Here is a 26,513-nt window from a genome sequence, read left to right as displayed (position 1 = left end):
CACGTTGGGCCAATTAATGGCAAATGAAATTTAACGTTGACAAATGTAAAGTGTTGCACATCGGAAACAATAACAGTCGCGTTCAGTACGTAATGAATGGCCAACAACTTTCTGCAGTAAGCAAAGAAAAGGATCTTGGAATCACTGTATCAAGCGTTTTAAGCCCAGTCAACATTGTTCAGAGGTAGTTAAAACCGCAAACGAATTGATTAGCTTAATCGGACGAGTCTTTAATAATAAATCGGAAAAAGTAATATTAAAACTGTATAATTCGCTGGTTTGACCCCATCTATAGTACTGTGTACAGTTTTGGTCTCCCTATTACAGAAAAAAACGTAGAAAAGTTAGAACGGGTTCAACGGTGAGTAACAAAAATGATTCCTAGGTTGAGAAATTAATCTTATGAACAAAGGCTTAAAGAAGTAAATTTATTCAGCCTATCAAAACGAAGAATGCGAGGCGTTCTAATAGAACTATTTAAAATGTTCAAAGGATTAAGTCATATTAATGCGGAAGATTACTTTACAATTGATCGATCAAATAGAACAAGAAGAAATAACAATTTCAAGATGTGGCAAAAGATTTTCGTCGCACGAAGCCAAACACTTCTTCAATCGAGTCGTTATTGTTTGGAATTCTCTACCCTGTAATGTCGTTGATAATACAACAGGTATAGCCTTCAGGGGGGGTGGGGAGGAGCCTTCGCCTTTGCTGTCCTTCATCTTCCACCTTTGATTAGATAGTTAGTGTAGCTTGTCACAAACAGCCTCGTAAGGACCATCAGGTCTGCTGTTGTTTGTTCTTCCTTTGTGTTTCTTTGTGTTTTTTTGTACATGTACCAAAGTTGTTCCATTCAGTTCATACTATTTATCTGACGTATTTTTCGTGTGGTGTGTTTGCAGTCATTGTTCGTCCTAAATATTTGTTTTCCTTTACTCTCAAGTTTTTCGTTCCCGATCGTATGTGTTGTCCTGCCAACTGATCTTTAAACAATACTTTTTACTTTCTTCACATCATCTTCGGGCTTACTTTCAAACACACCACTTACCAGCACATTACTTCATAAGCTCTTTACTCGCTTTCATTTTTATTTGACAACACATATCGGACGGGGAGACTAGCGTTAGTAGGTAAGTGTTGCCTCACATTACCTGACAATTATTTCAAATAAAATGACGTATTCGGACATCGTCTATTCAACCAGTCAGCTAGCAGGAAACTTAACGTTCAAAAAACTCACCTCTTTGGGCAAGTGCATTTTCACTTCGATAATGAAAAAGTAAACTCATAGAAGTGTTGCTGGTGGTGCTGATGCCATTTTTATATACATGTTTTTTTTTTTTTTTCCTTGTGTTTTTTCTCATTCGCCTAAGGTTGTTCCATTACCCAGGTGTACCGGGGGGGGGGGGCAGTTCAGGCCTCACGTATTAGTCATGCAGAGGGGCGGGGGGCGGCGCTCCCTCATGGTATACCAGAGATACTTTTCTTATGGGGTGCGGTATGTCGTAAGTAACAGCGTGTCAGTTATTTTATTCGGGAAGTTTTGTCTGATTCTCTCTCTCTCTCTCTCTCTCTCTCTCTCTCTCTCTCTCTCTCTCTCTCTCTCTCTCTCTCTCTCTCTCTCTCTCTCTCTCTCTCTCTCTCTCTCTCTCTCTCTCTCTCTCTCTCTCTCTCTCTCTGTCAACAGATAGATGGATAGATATATTCATAGATAGATGGATAGATAGAAAAGTTGATTAACAGATGGATAGATAGATAGATTGACCCTCGACAAAACATTCTTTTATGCCGTCAGCACGCTGCTAATAATAATAATAATAATAATAATAATAATAATAATAATAATAATGATAATAATTTCCCAAAGGTCAAAATTAAGCTCTAGACTCGTCGAAATATTCCCTTCTGAAAGAGTTTTAATCGTATTGAAGGGGAACTATCCTTGATTATGAGTGTTTAGAATCCGTTTTCTTAACCTTTTCGTCACCTATTCTTTATTTGTTTATGGTTGAAGGGAGTTTGAACTTTCTATAGGTGTTTATAATCCATCAGTAGCTATTATTTTCCTATTCCTTATATCTTTTACTGCGTAGTGATTCTGCCGTTACAGCGAACTCCATTGCTACTGAGAGATGCTTGGATAACGGAGGCAGGGAAAAAAAGTTTGAAGAGAATAATCTGAATTTAAGTAAAATGATTGTAGAAATGAATCCGTAAAATTTAACTTATTGCCGAAGTGTTATGAAGCACAGATCACAGGTGCCAATGCTATAGCCTGGCACGAGTGTTTCTCCTCCTCGTCCTCCTCCTCCATCTTCTCTACTTCCTCTTGTTCCTTCTCTATTTCCCTTCTTCTCTCATAAGGCAAAATTTGTCATATAGTTTTCTTGGCGTCTTAATTAACTGGCATAGGTAACAAAAGCCATCAAGGTGTTTAAAGGTGGGGTATACTGTCAGCTGTTCAGAGGATCCATTTTTCATGACCGAATACTTCCAGGTGGTGATGCAGGTAAGTCTCGCTCGTATAGCAGATATGATTGTAAATTCCTTTATTATTTTTTTTTCATTTATCTATTGAGAGATTGAGTGAATGAGTTTGAGTGTGAATAAATGCGTGAGTGACTAAGTGCGTGAGTACGTGAGGGTGTGGCTGAGTGAGTGGTCAGTGAATGAGTAAGACTGTATGTGTGTGTGTGTGTGTGTGTGTGTGTGTGTGTGTGTGTGTGTGTGTGAGAGAGAGAGAGAGAGAGAGAGAGAGAGAGAGAGAGAGAGAGAGAGAGAGAGAGAGAGAGAGAGAGAGAAGAAATGCGGTTAATGTTCGGACCACAAAAAGTTATCCATTAGCGCGACTCTTAATCAAGTAAGGAGCCACATGACAGGCATAGAGAGAGAGAGAGAGAGAGAGAGAGAGAGAGAGAGAGAGAATCTTATTTTCACCCCTATTTGCATTTAAGAGCCACATCGTTTCCCCATCAGGTCCAGGCATTGTTATGTATTCACCACCCTTATCTATTCCCTTATTATTATCCAGCCTGACCCCGAAGCCAGCGTTACCAGACTGTCGTACTAGGCATACTTCTTTCGTCTGCTTGAGGCCCAAAACTGTCAACACTGATAACGATATACATTTACAATTAGAGCTTAGATGGTGAATTATCGATGTTTTTCTGCAATTGTTATGGGTCAGAAACAGGAAAGTACGATGTTCTGAGTACGATAATATGGTAACGCTGCCCGAAGCCTTCCCCGCAGTCGCCTTATGAGCTCATGACGTAAAGGCAGCAGAGAAAAGGTTTATTGATAGGTTAGTTTATGATTGGTTAGGTTATGAATAGACTGCTCTCTCTCTCTCTCTCTCTCTCTCTCTCTCTCTCTCTCTCTCTCTCTCTCTCTCTCAGTTCTGTAAAATATGTGTGTAAATGTTTTAGCCAGGCTCTTAGTTATGTAGTTATTTTGTGAGTTTTTAAGCGAATTTTTAAGAGTCAAGTTGAATACATAAAAAAAAAAATGTGTGCGTCTGTCTGTTTGTCCGTCTCTCTCTCTCTCTCTCTCTCTCTCTCTCTCTCTCTCTCTCTCTCTCTCTCTCTCTCTCTCTCTCTCTCTCTCTCTCTCTCTCTCTCTCTCTCTCTCTCTCTCTCGTATACCAATAGAATTTACACCAGTTTTAAACGTTATATATTTTCTAGGCATTTATTGTTGCAAAGAGTACAACAAAGGGTTTGCTTCTCTCCACGGGACGCCAGGCTTTGTATAACTGCATTAGCTTACAACAGCACAGCGCGGGAATAGAGAGGCTAAAGGGAGGCTTACAATGGACCCTCGATATTGAGAATGCCATACCACAATTCACCACAGTCCTCCCCTTATCCTGTTCTCCATGCATGTCTGAGTGCTCCCGTTACTCCGTTCTTTATGCATATATCTATCAATAATTGTGTGGGATTAATTTGACCCTTTGATTTGTATTCAGCCATTGCCATATTTCGTTTTATTTCTTCTGATTACACGACCATAGTATTAGGAGATTTTTTTCTTCTCAGGTCAGTCAACAATACAGTACACTGCATATAACATCCCTGCCACGAATTACCTCACTAGTATATATTAAACTTGAAGGTCCATTCTTTGTCCATTTCACAGTAAGGGAACTGGACCCCATAATTTCTTCGGACAAGGACCCGCTCCCCTAATGATACTATTGGTAAATCTTTAAACCTTTAACAACAACATAATTTAGGTCAGGTATATCTGATGCTAAACATAGTGTGGAGATGGCTTTATCGCTTCTATTGCTTACGCTCCTTGAAATGAAATCCAGCTCCCTGTTTTCACGATTATTAGCCTGAATTCACTGAGCCCTTAGACGGAAATCATTGCTCACTAAGACTCCAAAATCCCTCTCCCACCACGACCTGCTTAGGGGAATGCCATTTGAGGAATAATTATGTGAAGGGTGATTCTTGCCTACGTTGAGAATACGACGCTTCCATTTGCCACTCCTCCGCCTGTGGTAAAAAAGACAGTTAAAGGACATAAAATAAGTAACCGCAACGCACTGCTTCGTAAACAGGAAACAAACTGAAGCCGAAAGACAGTAATCAGATATTGTTTGATTTTTGTGTGCGTTTGTGCCTGTGCTTGTGTGTGTGTGTGTGTGTGTGTGTGTGTGTGTGTGTACCCAAAGGCATGCAGGCGGGACAGAGTAAAGTGAAAGTTTTGCATGAAGCCAGGCAAAGACGGACAAACAGGAAGGAAATCGAAACTTTTGTCAGACGTCTCGAGGTGGATGCGTCTTGTTAGGCTTTGAGAGGGAGGGGAAGGAAAGTGCGCTGCCTGCCCGCTGGTGCTGAGTGAAACGGCTTCAGCAGGCTTTCAGCAGGTTTTCAATGGAAGGAATGAGGAAAGATGAAACTGTGAAACATGAAGTACGGTGTAGAATGGCCATTTGTTTATGATGTATGCTTTCGGCATTCTATATTTTGTTATCTATGAACAGGCATAGCATTTAGTGGAAGCGCTATTATGCGAGTACGGGCCTTAGGAACGTCCATATTCACTCCCGAACATGTGCTGCCAGGCAACACATCAGGAACACACTCAGGATCAAGCTGTCAACAAGCTGCAGCATGAAAATGTATTGTTCGACACCTGTTGATAACACTGTGTGCATGAGATTCCATGATGGCAGAATAAACGTCAGATGCACACACACTGAGACGAGGAAAGGAAAGAGAATGAACTGGCTACAGGAGTAACTATTTTTTTTTTTACATGCCAGCCTATGGCGCCGGCAGGCTTTCTTGAGGGGCCTGGATAGTAGTCGACCCAAGCCCGTCACGGCCCAGGCAAGTGTTTTCTAGTGGCGCCATCTTTTCTTGGCTCATGCTGTTCCCCGGAGCTCGTTCTTGATTCACGTGGACGGTTTCCTCTAGAGTCCGGGCTGATGCGTGGTCTTCAGGACAGCATGTGGGTAGTCTTTTCGCCACTCGGTGGTATCTAAAAAATCCCAGGTGGTAGCGGCGGATTCGAACCTACGTCGTCCATCACGCGGTGAATGCGGGGCCCGCACGCTAACCACTCAGCCACCGCCTACCCATAACTTTGCGTAATCCGGAGAATAAGAGTTTCAAAAACAACGTCAGGAAGCCCAACGCATGGAAGACGATCGCAGTAACAATGGCATAAGGGAGTTGAAACGACAGGATAAATCAAGACTGACGGCCCAGGTGCGTGGAGAAAGAAAATCCTGTGATGGTGCAACTGACGCGTATAAAAGCTGCCTCCAGCACATCATTCCTCCGGCGGACTCTGCCTGGTGTGGAGATACTCACTGCTTCACCTGTTACCAACACAGTACCAAAACTCAGCTGACATATTAAAGGCACTTGTTCATTCACTGTTGTCATATAACAGAACATATTAATAGCTATGTTGTCAGCACAAGAATGAGGACACATGTTGAGCCTTTATTAATGTGTGTTTTAGAACTTTTCATCTTATCCCAGTTTTCTAGTACTAACATTTTTCCTTTTTTCACAGCTTTACACCGTTTAATAAGTTATTAATTTCAAACAGTGTTGGGAGTGTTGTTTTAACAGTGCGAATACATACTAATATGTTTCTCCAATATTATAGTCTTGGTTGCCTCAGTGAATATGCGAAACGCTAAGCAAACGGCGCGGCGCTGGTTTAATATTACGAATTCATAAACGTGTCTTTCGGTAGTTAAATGTGTCGTACAGAGAGACTAATACGACGCCATTACAATACCAAAGAGTATAACTGTCCTCATGACGAATTCCGGCGGATATTTACCGTGTATAATGGCGTGATAAATCTGTCCGGGAACCAAATCCTGTGAGTTACTCCCGTTTTCTTTAATGTTACGGGGAGACTCTGCGTGCCCTGCATCTCCGGTTGGGGACATTACTCTCGGCTCAGTTTCCAGCTCATATCGGATTATACTTAGTAGGTATCTGTTATAAATGAGAAGCTCAAGTAATACAGGAAGGAATTGTTGTGGTTGTGACAGCATTCGGGAAGCAAAACGTAATATATGAATTGGGTTCACTTATAGGTATGAAAAAATTGTGCTGGCGGGGATCCTATATTATCTGGGTACGTGTCTCATAATACCTGTGTGATGCATGATGATCCTGCCTATGACTTATTGGCCTCTCTTTTGTCCACTATATACTTTTCGCTTAGTAGGAGCAACAGTTAGCGGGCTTTTTTTCAACATGTTCTTTTTGTTGCCCTTGAGATGCTCTGTGCTGTAAGAAAAAAAAAAAGGGTGTTCTTCAGGCACGGTGTAGGGCTGGGGAAAGGCCGGGACAGAGATTGACGTTTTATCTAATGGAACTTGTCTTCTGAAGTATCTCGCGGAGTTGTCAGCGTGCGGTACCGTCCTGCTGAACAATTGCCGACTTCAGCAAACAAAACAAAACAAAAATATAAAAAAAAACTGTTTCTCCTGGGTTCATCATGAGCTAAGCAAGAATATCGCCTCTATAAAGTACTTGCCGATTCAACTTATTTTATCTTTTGTTTGCCCATTAGCGCCGGTAGGTTTTCATGATGAGCCCTAGTGGTCGGTTCCAGCCCGTTAGTGGCGCGGGGAAGTATTTTTTTCTTACTTGGCTCATGCTGCTCCCCGGAACTCCACTTGATCCTCTTTAGAGAGTTTCGCTCGAGTCCGGGTTGATAGGCGGCCACACATGATCCGGGAAGAGGGAGGGGAGGGGCGGGCATGAAGGGGAAGGAGGAAGAGGCAAAAAGCAGAGAGAGAGGAGGAGGACGAGGGGGAGAGGGAGGAATGGAGGGAACACTACATGGGTTGGGTTGTACGTACATTCCAGGCACGGCTCACAAATCCTGTCACGGTGATTTCGTCCATGTCCAAAACCAAGGGGGAAAAAAAATGGAAAGGAAAACGTGAATATAAAAATAAATAAATAAAGGGACCAATGCGAGGTTGAAATGGTGCATTGCAGTGACTTGCCACGTAGAGAGGGAGACGAAAGAAAAATGACATACTTACGAGTGAATGAAAAAAAAAAAGAATAAGTCCCGCCAAAAGTTTTAATGAAGTGAGATGAAGTTTATGATAATACAATATTTTACAAAAGGAGTGTTTAAAGTGAAGCGTGCTCTTTCCTGCTTCCTTTGACACGCATGTAAAAGGAAGGAGGAGAAGGAGGAGGAGGAAGGGGAGGACGAGGAAAAGAAAGAGAAAAAAAGGGAAAGAAGAGGAGGAAGAGGAAGGGAGGAGGAAGAGAAAGAGGAAAAGAAGGGAAAGGAAAGAGGAAGAGGAAGGGGAGAAGTGGGAAGCGGAGGTGAAGAAAGAGGAGAAAGAGGAATGGAAGGGGGAGGAGGAAGAGAAAGAGAAAGAAGAAAAGAAGGGAAAGGAAAGAGGAAGGGGAGAAGGGGGAAGCGGATGTGAAGAAAGAGGAGGAAGAGGAATGGAAGAGGAAAGGATGAGGAAGATAAAGAGAAAGAAGAAAAGAAGGGAAAGGAAAGAGGAAGAGGAAGGGGAGAAGTGAAGAAAGAGGAGGAAGAGGAATGGGAGGGAGAGGAGGAGGACGGATGAGAGGAGGAGGAGGAGGAGGAGAAAGAGGATGCTGAGGGTGAAACAGGTGTTGAAGGAGAAACAGCAGCTGGAGGATGAAAAATAAAACAGTATCTCGTGGGGAGCCAGGTCACGAGGGGTAAGGGGAAGGCGAGGGTGAGGCTGCTAAAGATAGACAAACATTGATGAGCAAGGGGGCGGAGGGGGAATGGTAAGGGATGAGGTAATGAGGAAGAGGCGAGGAAGGTAAGATGATGTAAATGAGGTGGTGGGTATTATACATGCATTAGAAGGGAAGACTCAGTACAGCATAATTGGTTTGCCGAAGAGTTCTCAAAGCAGTTGTACTCGATTGCATAAGCCCATAATCTTCCTTTTATATATTTTTTTACTTATATGTGACTTAATCCTCTTCTTTCCCTTCTGTCCTCCCTCCCTTCCTTCCTTCCTTCCCTCCCTTTCTTCTCTTCCCATCTTCCTTTCTTCCTTACATCTTCCTTCTATAATCCCTTCCTTCCTTCCCTCTCTTCTTATCTTCCCATCTTCCTTTCTTCCTTCCATCTTCCTTCTATAATCCCTTCCTTCCTTCCCTCTCTTCTTCTCTTCCCTTCTTCCTTTCTTCCTTCAATTTCCACCTCCTCCTCTTCCTCCTTCTCCCCATTCACTCACTTCCTCTTTCTCTCTGTTTACTTAAGCCCTTTCAAGCAGTGAGTGTCGGCACCTTAGAATGTAAATATGATAGCTTGTTTTCGGCAGGTGTTTTCTTTATAAATGCAGTATAGTGTTAGTTCCTTTTTGTCACTTGAATTCCATTGGCCAAAGTCTTTAACCGTAATGGAAAAATAGGGAAATACGTGAAGAAGGTATTTTAGTAATCGACTCAAGTTTCGGTCAAGGAGATCACACCACAGTTTCCTCTTTTCTGATCCGTGTTTAATGTCAAATATTAAGGAGACGAGTCTACTTTTCCGTCCGATATTTTTAACTTTTCGGTATGTGTTTTATTTTCGCGGCATTTTTACCTTTTACAGCTATTTTTTTTTATTTAGATACGCATTATTCTTTCTTTCCATGCATTTATAACATTTGTGTACATTTATCAGACCATTCATACAACCATACATTGAATTTCATAAGGTTTTAGTATAGTAACCTGTCACAAAACTACATGTCTGGAATTAGGAAGTAAGGTATGTTGGGGGTGAGGAGGAGGAGGAGGAGGAGGAGGAAAAAGAAGATGAAAAGGAGGGAGAGGAAGAGGAGGTGGAAGAGGAAGAGCAGGAGGAGGAAGAGGTGGAGGAAGAGAAGATGGTGGAAGAGGAAGAGCAAGAGGAGGAATAGGATAAGGAAGAGAAGGTGATAGAAGAGGAAGAGGTGGAAAAGGAGGAGGTGGAAGAGAAAGAGGAGGAGGAGGAGGAGGAAGAGAAGGTGGTAGAAGAGGAAGAGATGGAAGAGGAGAAGGTGGAAGAGAAAGAGGAGGAGGAGGAGGAGGAAGAGAAGGTGGTGGAAGAGGAGGTGGTAGAAAAGGAAGAGGTGGAAGAGAAAGAGGAGGAGGAGGGGGTGGGTGGAGAAACAAGAGGGAGTATGTATGTCGTATATAGAGAGAGTGATATATAGAGCAGCGATGGATGTGTATGGGCGGGGAGCTGGAGAGTGTATGGCCGCGAGTGGCTGTTTGCTGCACCTGTTTTTGTTGGCGGGGAAATATATGGGACACGGACGAGTGAGGGGAAAAAAGTGGCCATGGTTAGATAGTGGATTGGGTGGGTTGATGGAGGAGATACACGTGCTAGTGGTGGTGGTTGTTGTGGTGGTTGTTTTGATGATTATGTTAGTGGTTGAGGTGGTAGTGAAGTCCATTTTACTGTTATATTAATTTTCTTCTTTCTGTTCATTGCTGTCTCTGTATTTCTGAAGACACCACTTTATCTCTTTTTTAATTACTGTGTTAAAGGGGGCTCGCTGGTTAGAAAGTTAATAAGTTAGTGAGTATTGAATAGTTGTTCCCATAAGCTTTATTTAGATAGTTGAGAGTTGAGACAGACAAAGAGAAACAGACATATATAAAGACACAGACAGACACAGGGAGACAGAGACACAGACACAGAAACACAGATACACAAACACAGAGAGAGATAATGTGTGTGGTTTAAGTTTTTGCTGTTATATGCGTGTTATGCCCCTGAAAGATACCCTGCGCATTATTAATCCAGTTCCAGAGCGAATGTCTGCTTTTCACTGTACAAATATACGAAATAGCTAAGTAAACGTAGCATAGAACAATGAGAGATTCGGCAGGTGCTCGTATCTTACGCTAGGAGAGAAAGGAAGTCAGAAAAAAAAAATAATGACTGCTGGTTTACTTAATCTTGTACGGTAACATAATGAGGGTTTGCAGCCACTCGTATTTGCTTCACACACTCAAGGCAGTCACTCCACATTCTTAGTATTTCTTGCAGTAGATGTTTTCTTGTATCTTCGCTTCCGGTGCCTCCTCTTGGTGTTTTAACTCGTGTATTTCAGTGACGAATTTCCTGTGCTTACCCTGCATTAATTCTCGCCTTCTTATACTTATGGTGCGTCGTCTTGAAGCGTGCTCTGAAAAGGGTTCCTATTCTCTGTAAACAGCCAACCACGCTTTTCGTCTGTGCCAGTTCTGTGTCGCCTTGACGAGTGGGTCTTCCTCTTATTTATCTTTTCTGGCCTTTTTTCAGTCGCTCTCTTGACATTTTTTTCTCAGCCTAGCGGATTGATTTGAAGTGTTAAAACTAACCAGGAAGGTGACACATGGAGCTTTTAGTTTACGATAAAGGTTATAAAGAAATGGATCGTTAGGGAAAAATGGGTTAGTATTATGAAATAGTTTTAACACACACTGATCAGCATCTCTAACTTCTTTTTGCATGGTGCTCTTTCCTCTCATGACTATAATGTTACTTTTCTTTCTATTCTATTTGCTCCTGCCTTATCTTTTGCCTGTTGTCTTTCCCTGTCATTTCCTCCTTCTTTGCTCCCTTATTTCCTCATTTTTTCCCTTATATCTTACGTATTTTCCTCATCTTTACCCATCTACATCCCCATCCTCTCCTTACCATTGTTTCCCTTTCCCTTTTCCTCTTCTTTATCCTCTATACATTTTCATTTTTATCAGTCCATTGTTTTCCATTGTTTCCCCTTCCTCCTCTCATCTTCTTTCTTTCCTTGTCGGTCAGTGATGTACCCTCCCACCCTCCCGTTTCAAGCTTCTATTTCTTGCCGTAACTTCTTTCTTGCATCTTCAATGTTCGAGTCTACCTCTGTTGACTTGCCCTCATGCATATCAGTTCCGAATTTCATGTGCTAAATTTGCGTAATTCGTACCTTCCTGTATTTTGTTCCATCTCCTTGAAACATTCTCAAAAAAGCGTCTACATCCTCTGTAAACCGCCAGCCATGTTCTTCGTTTGTGTCAGTCCTGTGTCGCCTTGACGAGTGGGTTATGTGTTAGCTGTCTATTTTGGTCTCTTACGAATTGCCTTCATAACGGATCCCACTGCGGGGTGCTGAGACTTAAAACTCCCGGGCTTAGTGGCTTAGCGAGGACTTACACACTTGCACATCTGGCGCTTCATTCATCAAGTAAGGGTTGGCAGTATTGGGCTGGCCGGAATGAATGGGAACAGAGATTGGAAGGGCTTACAAATAGTAGGGAGGCACGGACGCGGCTCAGGGAAGAATTGCAAATCCTTTCAACGCTCGGCTTAGTGGCAGGATGCAGAGTTAAAGTATCGTTGTGAACATCTTAGTGCGCCTACCCAAGCTACTTCAAGCAGTTCCCAAGATTTCTTATTCATTGATATTCCTGGACTTGTTGATGGTAGTGTTGGCCCCTTTTTTGGTTCCTCTTATCATAGGTAAGGTGTAGCTAAAGTTGAGTGCATACGCTATAACTGCGCGTGGCTGCTGTGCTCATATCCGTCGCATTGGCCCTTTGAGTTTGTGGAGGGAGGAACCCATTACCCAGGGACACTATTTTTTTAAAGTCTACTTAGGCATACCATTGTTTATTAAATCTAGGAATAACGGTTCGGTTTTATTACATGTCAGGCAGCATAGGGCGAGCTGAGATTGGCAGTGACGAGAAGAAGGTAAAAATCATGCCCTGGGGAAAAATCGTGTCAGTAGTGAAAGAAAGAGCAGTCTGAAAAGCATATCTCTGAGACGAAGAGTGAAAGCGTTTATATGGATGACAGGAGATTCATACCTTAGTGATAACCAGGTGAGTAGAGAAAGGGAGAACGTGAAGTCTAAAAGTTCTCCACCCTAACCGTTTCCAAGATGTGGACGTAGAGAAAAGATGATGTGCGTCTGATAACGTAATCATCATACTAATCATGTCAGGGGAAGAATGAGCGAGCACTACTGCGAGGGAGAGAGTGAAATATAAGCATCCATGTGTGTTGGTCGTCCCTAAAGAGCGTGTATCAGTGATGGATGGAATTTGATGTTTCTCGGAAGATTTAATCATCATGCCGTGGGTAGCAATAGTGCGAGGGAGAGAGAGAAATCCAAGTAGTCCGGTGTGCTGATAGTCTCCGAAGCGTGTGATGTGTAAAGATGGAAGGTGGTGTGTTGCGAATGACATTACAGTATTACGCTGGAATCCAGAGAGCGTAAAATTAAAAACCCGGGCTGTGATCGTCTCCAGGGCATGTGTGCGGCGTATCAGAGAGCTATGAGGTGTGTGTCGGACTGCAGGGCGTGCGATGAAAGGCGAGTCTTGGAATATTCATAAAGAGTAAAGGCGAGGGAAGCATATTACAGCAACAGGGGTCAGGGAGCGCGGTCAGAGAATGTGATATAAGCAACATGGATTTTGCTTACACGACAAAGTAGGTTTAGGTTTATTGTACAGTACTATTTTTCTGAGATATACAATACTTCAAATGAAAGCGTTCGGTGATATGTGCTGTTTAACTATACTATTTAGAAGGTTATGTAATGTATTTCTAGTGGATGAACGTTTTTTTTTATAGTATAGGAAGCTGCTCAAGGGCAAAAACATAACAAGCCCGCTAAACACTGCTCCCATAAAGATGTAGAGTGGCCAAATGAAAGGTCAGGTCAAGGTTAAGGATATTACCGTCTCAAAAGGGGATGGAAATTGTGTTTACGATGATATATTTTTTACAGTATATATTTTTTACGGTATATATTTTTTTCGGTATATATTTTTACGGTATATATTTTTACGGTATATATTTTTTTCGGTATATATTTTTACGGTATATATTTTTACGGTATATATTTTTTACAGTATATATTTTTTACGGTATATATTTTTTTCGGTATATATTTTTACGGTATATATTTTTACGGTATATATTTTTTACAGTATATATATTTTAAGGTATATATTTTTTACAGTATATATTTTACGGTATATATTTTTTACGATGATACATTATTTACGGTATATATTTTTCTATGGGGAACTTACACTTGTAGGCATAGTGTACGACGATGTAGGATTTAAGTTCCATCCGCATTGGGTTGTCGGATTTATTTGTAATGCTTACACGATAGTTTTCACCTAAAATAAGTAAATACACCCTTGCGAAGTGTAGCTACATATCAAGTGAAGCTATCGACGAGTTGTTTCTCATTCGCCATCTCGTACATGAACTGAGGTTAGGCGAATATACAGCAATCTTCACTTTGAAACACCATTAATGAGTTCCCAGATCTTCTCTACCAAGTATAACAGTTGGGGTAATCAGTGAAGTTTTCCGTTAGTCAGAATGTATCCATCATTAGCTAGTGCAAAGTGATTAGTAACCAAATTTGCCAGATTGTCTTACTCAGCCTCTTATATTTACCGACTTCCGACACAAAAACTGTCTCGTGGACCCCAATAAGGAGATTCACTTATAATTATCGTTAAAATAGTTAACTCCTGATGTTTCTTGGCAATAGTTAGGCGTCAGAAACCGGTAAATACTATGCTCTGAGTATGATAATCTGGCAACGGTGTTAGTAACCTTATCTTTAACCATATACTAATCAGTGGTCATCAGTAAATTAACCAGCGTGAACTGTGTCTAGCTGGCGTGATGGCTGGGCGTGGGCGCGGCGTTAAGTAGATTAGATTATTGGTTATTACGGGGATCTGTTTAGGGCGATAGGATGGACTAATAAAATCGGATAACGGTTTTTCACCCCGTAGCTTTTAAAGGCGGTAAACCCATTAGCCTTATCAGAGCCTGTATGCGTGGAAGGCCCGACAAATAAACAAACAAAATATTAAGTAAAGGCAATACTGTTACATGAATCAACGCATAATAACATTTTTGCGGTTAAGGAGGCACTCTAGCAAACAAATAAAACAGGGAAATAAACAAACGAACAAAAAAATATACCTTCATAGATGCAGTATTAAAAGTGATAGAAGCAGAAATCAAGAAACAATCATATTTTTTTCCACCGTAATCTCTTCACCTACCAAGACGGAAAAGGTTGGACTATAACACTGATCATTCCTCCTGATGATAAGCCGAAAAGGAAAAGGCAAGGAAGTATCGCCGTAACTTAACTCATAACCGTGATTACGTGTTTTGTAAGTTCGTATGTACTAGCTTCTTAACGTCTACCGCCTACTTAAAAAACATGTAGCAAAATACCAAGAGGAAAAGGCAACGGTAAGTATTTGACTCGAACCAATACCAAAGACAAAAGGTATTATTTTTTTACTAGTATTCCATCCGCCCCAAACATTCTTGAACATTTACCAAAAAATAATTGAAGAACGTATCAGATTGCATTGGCTTACATTCTTCAGGGTATAAGGAACACCAAGTAGTGACAGTTCCCCCACTTAGAATTGTATATAATTGTACCTAATCACAGCACTCATTACTTCTAATTAGGCAAAGCAGGAGTTCGGAAAGAAAATATTCCTCCATTCCCCCATCACATTTAAATGAAAGAGTCCTGGAAGACAAATGAGAGATGAATGAGGAAGTGGAGAACTGAAGACCCTTTAAAAATAGAGTAAGTATTCCTTAGACAACCGTTGACAGGAATGACTAAAATCGACAACTTCTGAATGCTTATATAAATGCAGCATAAATTAACAAAACAATAGCAATGATTACAGCCTGAGAATAATTGTCTATTAAATGGATTGAGAACAATTGACTCCTTAGTGCGAGTGAAAGTTGAGGATTGGGTTTTCAGGCCTCTCTGGTAGACTGAAGAATGTTATTTGACTATCTCCTCCCGAAATTAACCTCTGATTTTGGACACTCCTTTAACCTCTGTTCGCCTTTTTTCTTTTTTGTAAAAAAAAATATATATATATATATGTTTCATTTGTGTCGGTGGCAGGGTACAAGCATGCCTAAAGACGACTGATTTACTATTCAGACGTGATTCGAGGTTCTGTGAGGTTCTCCGTTGACGATTTCTAGGGAAGGAGAGGAAGCCATGGCTCCCTGCATCCCCCCTTCCCTCCGCGTTCCCGAGTAGGCAACTTTGTTGGGTGGATTGATTGTCGAGTAATCAGCGACAAAGTGGGTGTTCAGAGTTAATTACGTGTCATTTCGGTGAGATAGGAAGCGGAGGTAAGGTGACAAACCACTTTTGGTTGCCGCGTCTGGTCTTCTTCAATAACTTTAGAACAAGTCAGTCCATCTGAAGAAATGCTGATTAACTTAGGAAAAGGCGATGAATCATCACCCCGAAAGAATGGATTAAAAAAATATATATATATATGATTTTCCTCAAAAGATATACACCGTAATTGTTTTTAAAATGTGATTGTGTAAGAAATGCTATGCCTTCAAGATAACTTTCCGTTTATACTTTAGAAGGTACACCTTTGTTTTAGATTAAGGTGTGTGTGGTGGACCTTCCCGGGCTACGACGGAGTGGCTTGTGTGACGAGATTATTCTGTTTACATTTTTTCTAAGTGAATTATAACCTGATTCCTCATTTTATATATACAGTATACAGAGTTTTTTTCAAGTTCAAATTGTATAGTATGGGGTTCAATATGCGGTTGAAAATTAGACCTCTTCATTTTCAAACGTGATATTACTTAAGTAGGGGGTGCGAACATTAATAAGTATTTCTTAGTGATTTGGGTCATAGTAAAACTTGGAAGTCACTGTAGACAAACGAATAAGAAGAAAAAAGAAGACTCATGAGAGTCAGAACAACCTCACCTTTTGTAAAGAAAATATGCACTTCTTTTATTTGATATCTAATTTTATGAAGTAGAAAGTTAAGTATTTTGAAGTGCTTTTATCTGGATTATTTTCATATTATACAGAACAACTTCAAAATATTTCGTAATGATGAAAAATAGCGTATTCTAAGGCGCCGCCAGACAGTGTTCAGTAATCTTTTTCGGTGTCCTCCTCCGCCTGTCGTAGTGGAAGCAGTTTGTTGCAAGCATTTTATTTTATTTCAAACGTGTATCATTTCCTCTGCTATTTTTGTGTTTAGACTGCAGTGGTAATTAAATAAGTGTAGTGAAAACTTCGTAAAATGAATTACATAAGTGAAGTTTTGCCTACATAAAATAAAACAGATATATTATGCTCCTGAAATATTACCGCCCTGCCTCTGGTGGAAGCGGACGTGCGACTTGCATGAATTTATTTAGCTCAACTTTTTTTTATCTTTTAGTGTAATTGTTTTAATTTTTATGTTATGTTGCTCATGATTCGCAATACGTGTCAGCTTCTTTATAATGCGAGTTGACTATGTAAATTATATTAATGATAATTATATAATGTTACTTGTGGTCTTATTGTTGTTATTACCATTATTATTATTATTATTATTATTATTATTATTATTATTATTATTATTATTATTATTATTATTATTATTATTATTATTATTATTATTATTATTATTATTGTGGTGTTGTTATTCTTGTTCTTGTTTTTGTTGATGCTGTTGTTGTTCTTCTTCTTCGTCTTCTTCTTCGTCTTCTTTGTCTTCTTCTGTGTCTTTGTCTTCTACATTTTTTCTACATTTTCTACATTTTTTTCTCCTCCTCATTCTCATCCTCCTCTTCCTATTCCTCTTCCTTTTCCTCCTCCGCTTCCTCCACCTCCTCCTCCTCTTCCTTCTCTTTCTCCAACTCTTCTTCCTCTTTCGCCTCCACTTGCTTCACCCCCAACCCTTCCACCACCACCACCACCACCATCACCACCGACCCACAATAATCAATGTAACAATCAGAAGAAAAGAATTTCCTTCCAATCCGTCGCTCCTTCCGTCCTTGTGCGTCTCCGTCACGTGACAAATTTTGGTATTTCCTGCTTTGTCTTTATTTTACGACGGTCGTGGGATGCGGGGAAGGTTCGCGCAATTCCTCGATATAAACTCAACTTTTCTCGGTCTTTTCTGTCTATGTTGTCTGGAAAAGATGGTGGGTCTTATCTTTACCTTTTGCTATATTTTTTTTTTACTTTACTTAACCTTTTACTCTACTTTTTTTTACTTTACTTTACATTTTACTTAATTTTTTTTACTTTACCTTTTACTCTACTTTCTTTTTACTTTACCTTTCACTATACTTTCTTTTACTTTACCTTTTACTATACTTTTTTATTTTACTTTTTGCTATACTTTTTTTTACTTTACCTTTTACGATACTTTTTTTACTTTACCTTTTACTATAATCTTTTTTACTTTACCTTTTACTTTACTCTTTTTTACTTAACCTTTTATTATCCTTTTTTTTTTTTTACAGCACAGAGAACAACTCAAGGGCAACAATAAGATGTAAAAAAAAAAGCCCGCTAGCTGTTGCTCTTATATAGTGATAAGTATAGAGTGGCCAAAAGAGAGGTCAATTTCGGATGGAGAGGTGTCTTGATGCACTCTTCTTGAAAGAGGTCAAGTCATAGGCAGAAGGAAATACAGACGAAGGAAGGCTGTTCCAGAGTTTACCAGTAAAGGGGATGAAAAAATGAAGATGCTGGTTAACTCTTGCATAAGGAGTTTGGACAGTTTAGGGATAAGCATGAGTTGAAAGTCGTGTGCAGCGGGGCCGCGGGAGGGGGGAGGCATGCAGTTAGCAGAGTGAAAATATCGATAGAAGATAGAAATAGATGCAACATGGCGGCGGAATTTAAGAGGTAGAAGGCTGTCAGTAAGAGGAGGAGAGCTGATGAGACGAAGAGCCTTAAGGCACGATTCCACCGAGGCAACATTTTGGCAACATGTGGCATGCTACATTGTCGAATAAACCAAGTGCGTTTCCACCAGTTCATCAGAAGGCAACATAGAGCATGCAACTGTGTGGCATGCGACAGGTGGCAACATGTTGCCGTGTTGCCTTGCCGCATGCGACAAGTTTTAGCTTGTTGCCTAGTGTTGAACGCCTTTCCACCATTCACGGGAAACAAACCTTGTTGAAAACAACAAAATGAATTGGCCCCTAGAAAAAAAACGGGATATTTATAGAAAACTACAGGAAACATACTGTCCTATGGGATATACGCTTAAAAGACTACAAGAATAACCATGCAAAATTAGATGCACTGCGGGAATTAGCAGAAAAATTCAACTGTGACGTGGAAATGATAAAAAAAGATCAAGAATTAATAATAATAATAATAATAATAATAATAATAATAATAATAATAATAATAATAATAATAATCAACAGTGTATTCGGAAACAATATAGATTTTTCTCCCTCAAAGACTATTTTTCTTTAATCTCTGCCTTTATTTCCTCTTCCGTCTCCTCCTCCTTCATCTCCTCCTCATGCCAACATTCTTAAACATTTCGTCCACCAAGTTCAAACATTTGACAGGGCTTTCGTTTGCGTTGTGGGCATTTCCAGGGGTAGTTTTGCGACCCTGGTGGTAGTGTGACCCTTTCTCTGTACCGTGAACGTAAAGAAACATATTTGACAAGGCTTTCGTGGACGTTGTTTTCTCTTTTTATTTTGCGAGCATTACACAGCTTTAGATATGAGGCAGCATCTACCGCCTGCTGAGACATCGTGTAGACAACTGGCTTAGTTTTTGTTGAATTGGTGGAAAAGGTTTTGTTGGATTCAACATTCAACACAGCATGTAGAATGCAACAAGCAAGAACGATGTTGCCTTGTCGCAGGCAACATGTCTCCTTGTTGAAAGCCGCATTCAACATTCTTGTTGAAAGCCAGTCATGTCGCATGCTACATGTTGCCCGTGTTGCCTCGGTGGAATCGCGCCTTTAGACTCCACTCTGTCCAGAAGAGCTGTGTGAGTGGAGCCTTACCTTTTATTATACTATTTTTTTTTTTACTTTACCTTTCACTATACTTTTTCACTTTACCTTTTACAATACTTTGTTTTTACTTTACCTTTACAATACTTTTTTACTTTACCCTTTGTTTACTGTTTACTTTACTTTTTACTTTACATGAGACAGTTCAAGGCCAAATAATGTATGAAAATATACGTAACACACAAATATAAACCGATATTCAAAGGATTATTTAATTTGTGTCTATTGTCTGAAAAAGAAGGCATGTGTCTTTTTATGATGTTATCCTTTACCGGAGACACTTCAAGTCCAAATAACACAAGAGAAATATCCTTAACCTAAAAGTATGACCCGCTGTATATATACGATATGATGGGTTATGCGGATTTTCAGAAGAGAATTGTAAAATTTGTAGGGGTTAAGAAAGATATACTTTAATTGCCTTTTTAGACGTGTAATTGAATTTATCAGGAAAAGAGGGGAAAAGGTAAGAGGTCAAATGAAAAGAAGAGGAGGAGAGGAAAAAAAAGGAGGAGGACTAGGAGGAGCAGGAGCAGGAGGAGAAATTTACTATATGAAAGTCACATTCTATAGTTTTAAATGCTTAGATTAACAACATTAGGAATATGAATAGAGGAGAGTGAAGATGTAAAATAAGAAAGATGAGGAGGGGAAGCAGGACAAGAAAGAGCAAAGAGAAGGAGGAGAAGAAGAACAAGTTGGAAGAGAAAAAGGAGAAAGAGAAAAGAAGAGAAAAAGCAGGAGAAGTAGGAAGAGGAAAAGGGGAAAGAGAAAAAGAGGAAAAGGAGAGAGAGAAAAAGAGGAAAAGGAGAGAGAGAAAAAGAGGAAAAGGAGAAAGAGAAAAAGAGGAAAAGGAGAAAGAGAAAAAGAGGAAAAGGAGAGAGAGAAAAAGAGGAAAAGGAGAAAGAGAAAAAGAGGAAAAGGAGAAAGAGAAAAAAGAGGAAAAGGAGAGAGAGAAAAAGGGGAAAAGAAGAAAGAGAAAAAAGAGGAGGAGCAGGAGAAGTAGGAAGAGGAAAAGGAGAAAGAAAAAAGAGGAAGAGGAAAAGGAGAGAGAGAGAAAAAAGAGGAACAGGAGAAGTAAGGAAGAGGAAAAGGAGTAAACGAAAGAAGAGGAAGTGGAGGAGGAATTGTGTGTTTTCGGTTCCACATAATTCCCGGATGGAGAGTCACACGGCCAACACACATCGTAATTAAGGTCACGAAGGCAATTAGCGTTACACTACTATTAAATTCCCACGCGCGATTCACCTAAACTACTTTTTGTTTTGTGGGTCTGAATGCTCATGAAAAGAATTAACTCCACATCAGTCTGACAATATCACGTTGTCATGCTTAGAGAAACACACACACACACACACACACACACACACACACACAGAGACAGAGACAGAGACAGAGAGAGAGAGAGAGAGAGAGAGAGAGAGAGAGAGATGTATAGCAATAGTTTTTAATGCCTTCCTGTGTAATGCGAGTTAAGTGTAATTACTTAAAATGTAATTACCAAAGTATACCCATGAAGAGGCAATGGAGCGTGGAAGTATCTAAAAGAGGGATTATTTGTTTATTATTATTTTTATTTATTCATATATTTATCATTAACATTATCATTATTGTCGTACTACTACTAATACAACTACTACTACTACTACTACTAATAATAATAATAATAATAATAATAATAATAATAATAATAATAATAATAATAATAATAATAATAATAATAATAATAATAATAATAATAATAATCTATCTTTTACAGCCATTTTGAAATACAAATTTTTGTTTTATTCAGAGTACAAGTGCCTCTACTATATTCCACTTTAATAATATGCTTCCGGGTAATACCTCAGCACCGCGTCGTTCAACATATTTGACAGCTTCCATAATCGCTAAATACATCGGCACAATTACTCTTAAATAGCGCTGGGCGTACCGAAAATTGTGGGTCCTCGTCCTCAGCGTTAAAGGCGAACCACCATCGGGAAAGTAAAGCAATGATGTCAAAGCAACAGAGAAGGAGGAGGAGGAGGAGGAGGAGGAGGAGGAGGAGGAGGAGGAGGAGGAGGAGGAGGAGGAGGAGGAAGAAGAAAGGAAGTGGAAGGAGGAGAAGGAGGAAGGAAAAGGAGGAGGAGGTATAAAAAGAGGAGGAGGATAAGGAGGGTGAAGGGAAGTGGAAGGAGGAGGAGGAGGAAGGAAAAGGAGGAGGAGGTAGAAAAAGAGGAGGAGGATAAGGAGGGTGAAGGGAAATGGAAGGAGGAGGAGGAGGAAGGAGAAGGAGGAGGAGGAGGAGGAGGAAGGAAAAGGAGGAGGAGGTAGAAAAAGAGGAGGAGGATAAGGAGGGTGAAGGGAAGTGGAAGGAGGAGAAGGAGGAAGGAAAAGGAGGAGGAGGTATAAAAAGAGGAGGAGGATAAGGAGGGTGAAGGGAAGTGGAAGGAGGAGGAGGAGGAAGAAGAAAGAAAGTGGAAGGAGGAGAAGGAGGAAGGAAAAGGAGGAGGTATAAAAAGAGGAGGAGGATAAGGAGGGTGAAGGGAAGTGGAAGGAGGAGAAAGAGGAAGAAGAAAGAAAGTGGAAGGAGGAGAAGGAAGAAGAAAGGAAGTGGAAGGAGGAGAAGGAGGAAGGAAAAGGAGGAGGAGGTAGAAAAAGAGGAGGAGGATAAGGAGGGTGAAGGGAAATGGAAGGAGGAGGAGGAGGAAGGAGAAGGAGGAGGAGGAGAAGGAGGAGGAGAAACAGCAGTGTTATCTGAAATAGTAAACAGGAGGAGAAGCAGGAGATATTGGTGCAGAATAGTAGCAGTAGTAGTAGTAGTAGTAGTGGTAGTGGTGGTAGTAGTAGTAGGAGGAGGAGGGGGAGGAATAATATAAATGAAGTAAACTGATGTCTTCTTACTGTGGTTTTATACATGAGGCATTGCATTGTTTTGACCCCCCGTTACAAAGGCCAACACGTAACGCTTTCCCACGATTAATTCACGTGTCAAAGAGTTGTGAGCGTGGGTGTGGCCTGCCCGTGTTGGTCGTGTCGCGTGTGAGGGGGCGCGGCAACGCTTTTAGCCTTTTCGCAGCTTTACATACATCTGAAATCAGTCGGCGTGCAAGAACGTGATTGATTTTTGAAGGCCGCGTGCTGGGGTGGTATATAATGGAATGCGGTAGACAGGTAAACAGACAGACAGACAGATAGGCAGACAGACAGACATACATGGAGACTCGTTTTGGCAGGCCGAGACATTAATGGAAACAAAAAAAATATATTGATTCAGACAGGCAGATGATGGAATGTGATAGACAGATCAACATGCAGACAGACAGACAGACATAGGCAGACAGACAGAGACATGAAGACTTTATAGGCAGACAGAGACATTATGGGAAACGAATACAAACAGGCAGATGATGGAATGCGATAGAGAGATAAACCTACAGACAGACAGATAGATAGGCAGACAGAGACAGACATGAAGACATACATAGGCAGAGACATTAAGGGAAAAGGGAAACAAATACAGACAGGCAGATTAACTAGCAAACACAAACGGAGGTATAATCAGACCAAAAAAATACAGAGATTCAGAAATTTAGATTAGCTTGTTAGCCAGAATTACGCATATAGGTTACAAAAAAAGTTTAATATATATGGTTGCATTATTCATTTAAAAAAAAAGTATTGTGCAAAAGTTATGTCCCACAAAATAGCACAGAAATTTCTATTCAGTTGAGTAAACAAAAATATTTACAACAGACTGAAAACATCAAACAAAAACCACTACATAATAATTCTCGAGAGAGCAAACAACATGGACCAAGGTTATTCGCAAAAGAGAAGCACAGACATTGGCAGACACAGACAGACAGACATGGTATAGTTTGTTTATGAGTTCTGTGCATCCAAATTGCTCCTAGACAGCTTGTACAAATTTTCTTTCTGTCTATTACCATTACATCTTGTGTATTGTTAACGTATTCTTTGTTATTGATTCATTTTTACGCTAAATTCCCAAACTTCCTCCCTACCCACTTACGTAACCACCTACCATCCTAACTTATCTACCTGTCTAACTACCCACTTACCTACTCGCCTGTCTGCCTACCTACCTACCTACATACATACATACATACATACCTACCTTCCTCCCTGGACCTATACACAGACGCTATCAACACAGGTTCTATTTTTACAGCGCCATAAAGCCCCAGTTAAAGCTATTGCGAATGGGTGACACGTATGGACGATTTAAACAACTCAATAGATTACGAGAGGGGAAAAAATAGCAATGCATTGACGTCAAGATATACCCCACTTACCATGCATAGATTTTGTAGCTCCCGCAGTCCCAGATGATCCATGCAATCAGGGGAGTGTGCTAGCCCGTGCGTGGGGAGGAATTGTGAGGGTGTGCGATTGTTTGGGTGGGGAGAATGTTTTCCTGTGTGTGTTGTGGGGTTGCGTGTGAGTGGGAGGGGGGGGTTGCTTGTGTGTTTGGGGGAGGGAGTGATGTGATATGGTGTGTGTGTGTGTGTGTGTGTGTGTGTGTGTGTGTGTGTGTGTGTGTGTTAAAAAGAGGGAATAGACGAGAGAGAGAGAGAGAGAGAGAGAGAGAGAGAGAGAGAGAGAGAGAGAGAGAGAGAGAGAGAGAGAGAGAGAGAGAGAGAGAATTATTTATACTTCCATGTACCATTTCCGGATTATCCTCATCATCCTCACCTTTACATTACAAAAATAGTCTGTTGTCATAAGAGATTCCCCAGCGTGGCCCACATTGCTCTGTATGGTGTTGTGTGTGCTCCATCCTGTTACGTCAAATGCTCCAGTTTTCATCTATCCCCCTAGTCATGTATCTGTCTGCCCTGGCCCCAATAATTTCTAGGTTTTTACGTTTTCTCTTTAGTTCTCCATCCAATAGCGGTTATGTACCCTGCCCAACTCCATTCTTTTCTTATAATCGGAATTTTCCTCTAATCCAAGATGCTCACCCTCTGTAATTCCATGTTATATCCAGAATTTTTCCCCCCATTCCTCTTTGTACGCTTCTTAGCTTTCTCTCTGAACTTTCAGTGAGGCGTCAAGTTTCTGGGTCGTATGTTAGGACCGGCAGGATGTCCAGTTGTAGACTTTTCTTTGCAGGACAAGTAGCAAGTTGCTAATCATGGAATTACTATAGAAAATCCCCAGTGAAAATCTGAAAGCTGGTCTGAAGATAAATATAGAGAAAACTAAGGCAGTTCTTAATAATCACTTTGCAGGAAAACGCAATTATCGGAATCTAATCATTTTGAAAGCGTAAAGGAAGTACACATCGTGAACAGACAGTCAGTGAAAATCAAGCCAAGCGTTTACGTCGACTTAATTTGCATTAATTATTTGGTCAAGAAGTTCAAGAAGTATTGTTTTTCTTTAATCTCTCAAATGATTTGTTCCCGACTATTATGTTTTCCGGCAAACTGATTATTAAATTAGCATTACCTTCGTTTCTTTCATATGTATCTTCAGACCAGCTTTTGGATTAAAACTGTTGAGTTCCTCAACCATTCTTTTTTTTAAATATTCCTCAAAAATACTTACCAACACTGTATCGTCTCAGAATCCATAGTCGTCAAGTTGTTCACCATCTGTCTCGATTCTCATGGTGTCCGAAGAAATTCGTAAATACGCTATAGCTGCGCCTAGCCTCAGTGCTCATATCCGTCCCGTTGGCCTTTTCAGCCTGAGGTGGGAGAGAACCATTTACCCAACACAGGGCAAGTGTGACATTCTGGTTACTACTGTAGAGCTTCCCCTTGTTTCCCAGGTACCCTTTTATCGACCATCTCGAAAGGAGCGTAGGTACTCTTTCCTACCATATATGCTCCATTTATCCTGTGTTTCCGCCCATTGACATTTCTTTATATTAATTGCCGTTATTATGTCGTCTATATTGTTATGTTCCTATTGGCGGTTCTGTCATACGTTATAAAATTATGATTCCCTGCAGTGATATCTTCATTTCCCTTTGTACATCAGCAAAGCAAATAAACAGAGAGAGAGAGAGAGAGAGAGAGAGAGAGAGAGAGAGAGAGAGAGAGAGAGAGAGAGAGAGAGAGAGCAAAGGTCCGTAATTTCTGGGGGGGCTAGTGGGACTGTAGGACCCCCAGTGTATTCTACATTGACCTGAAAATGCTCCTAAAAGTACTTGTTAATAAAAAAATTCCACCTGTGCATTCTCACTTCGCTCGCTCTCCCCCCCCACCCCCCCCCCTGAACCTGTGATACCCTCTAGCCCTCCCAAAAAATCTGCCAACATTACGGGCCTGAATAGTTCTCTTTTCTTGATACGAGTACTAGTTAGAATACCACATACAGAGCTGCGAGCATACGCTAAGTTTCCCCCGTACAAATCAATAGGGTGGTTGAAACGAAGGAGTTCCCGCTGCACCAAACCACAGAAAACGGACTCTTGGGTAACAAAAAATGGGTAGCATATGGAAGACTAGAGTATTTTGCCTGAGATGGAATTACATTTGCTTGCATTTGCTTATTCAGTAAAATAATTTACAGTAACGCTGTTCCTGTAAACTTATCTAAACTTATGTAAACTTATCATCATATACATAATTCAGTGTTGTAGCATACATCAGAGGGTGTAGGGTATGGAAATAAATACCTTACATTATATATGTTACAGTAAAATCTTCAAAACAGTAAATTTGTAAATTTCCTTGAATTATCAGGAAATTTAAAAAGTGACTGTTTCAGTCAGTAAATTCACAAAATTACTAAAAAAATTAGGTTAGGTTGGTTAGGCTAGGTTAGGTTAGTTGATGCGCCATTAAATTTGTAAATTTCCTAAATTTCTTAGTTTACAAATTTACTGGAGCATCAACTAACCTAACCTAACCTAACCAACCTAACCTAACCTAACCTAACCTAACCTAATTTTTTTAGTAATTTTGTGAATTTACTGACTGAAACAGTCACTTTTTAAATTTCCTGAAAATTCTAGGAAATTTACAAATTTACTGTTTTGAAGATTTTACTGTAACATATATACATTTTTTACAACCACGGAATAGTATCAAGACTTTTTTTGTCGTAGATTCGCTTTAACTCCGAACACCTGATTGAGTCACTGGCCTTCAAACACACTTCCGCAGGGATAGAATCAGCCCTTGGACACACACACACACTCTC

This window comes from Eriocheir sinensis, chromosome 22, assembly GCF_024679095.1.
Source record: "Eriocheir sinensis breed Jianghai 21 chromosome 22, ASM2467909v1, whole genome shotgun sequence".
NCBI classification, from domain to species: Eukaryota; Metazoa; Arthropoda; class Malacostraca; order Decapoda; family Varunidae; genus Eriocheir; species Eriocheir sinensis.
Note: the sequence above shows the minus strand (reverse complement) of the source record.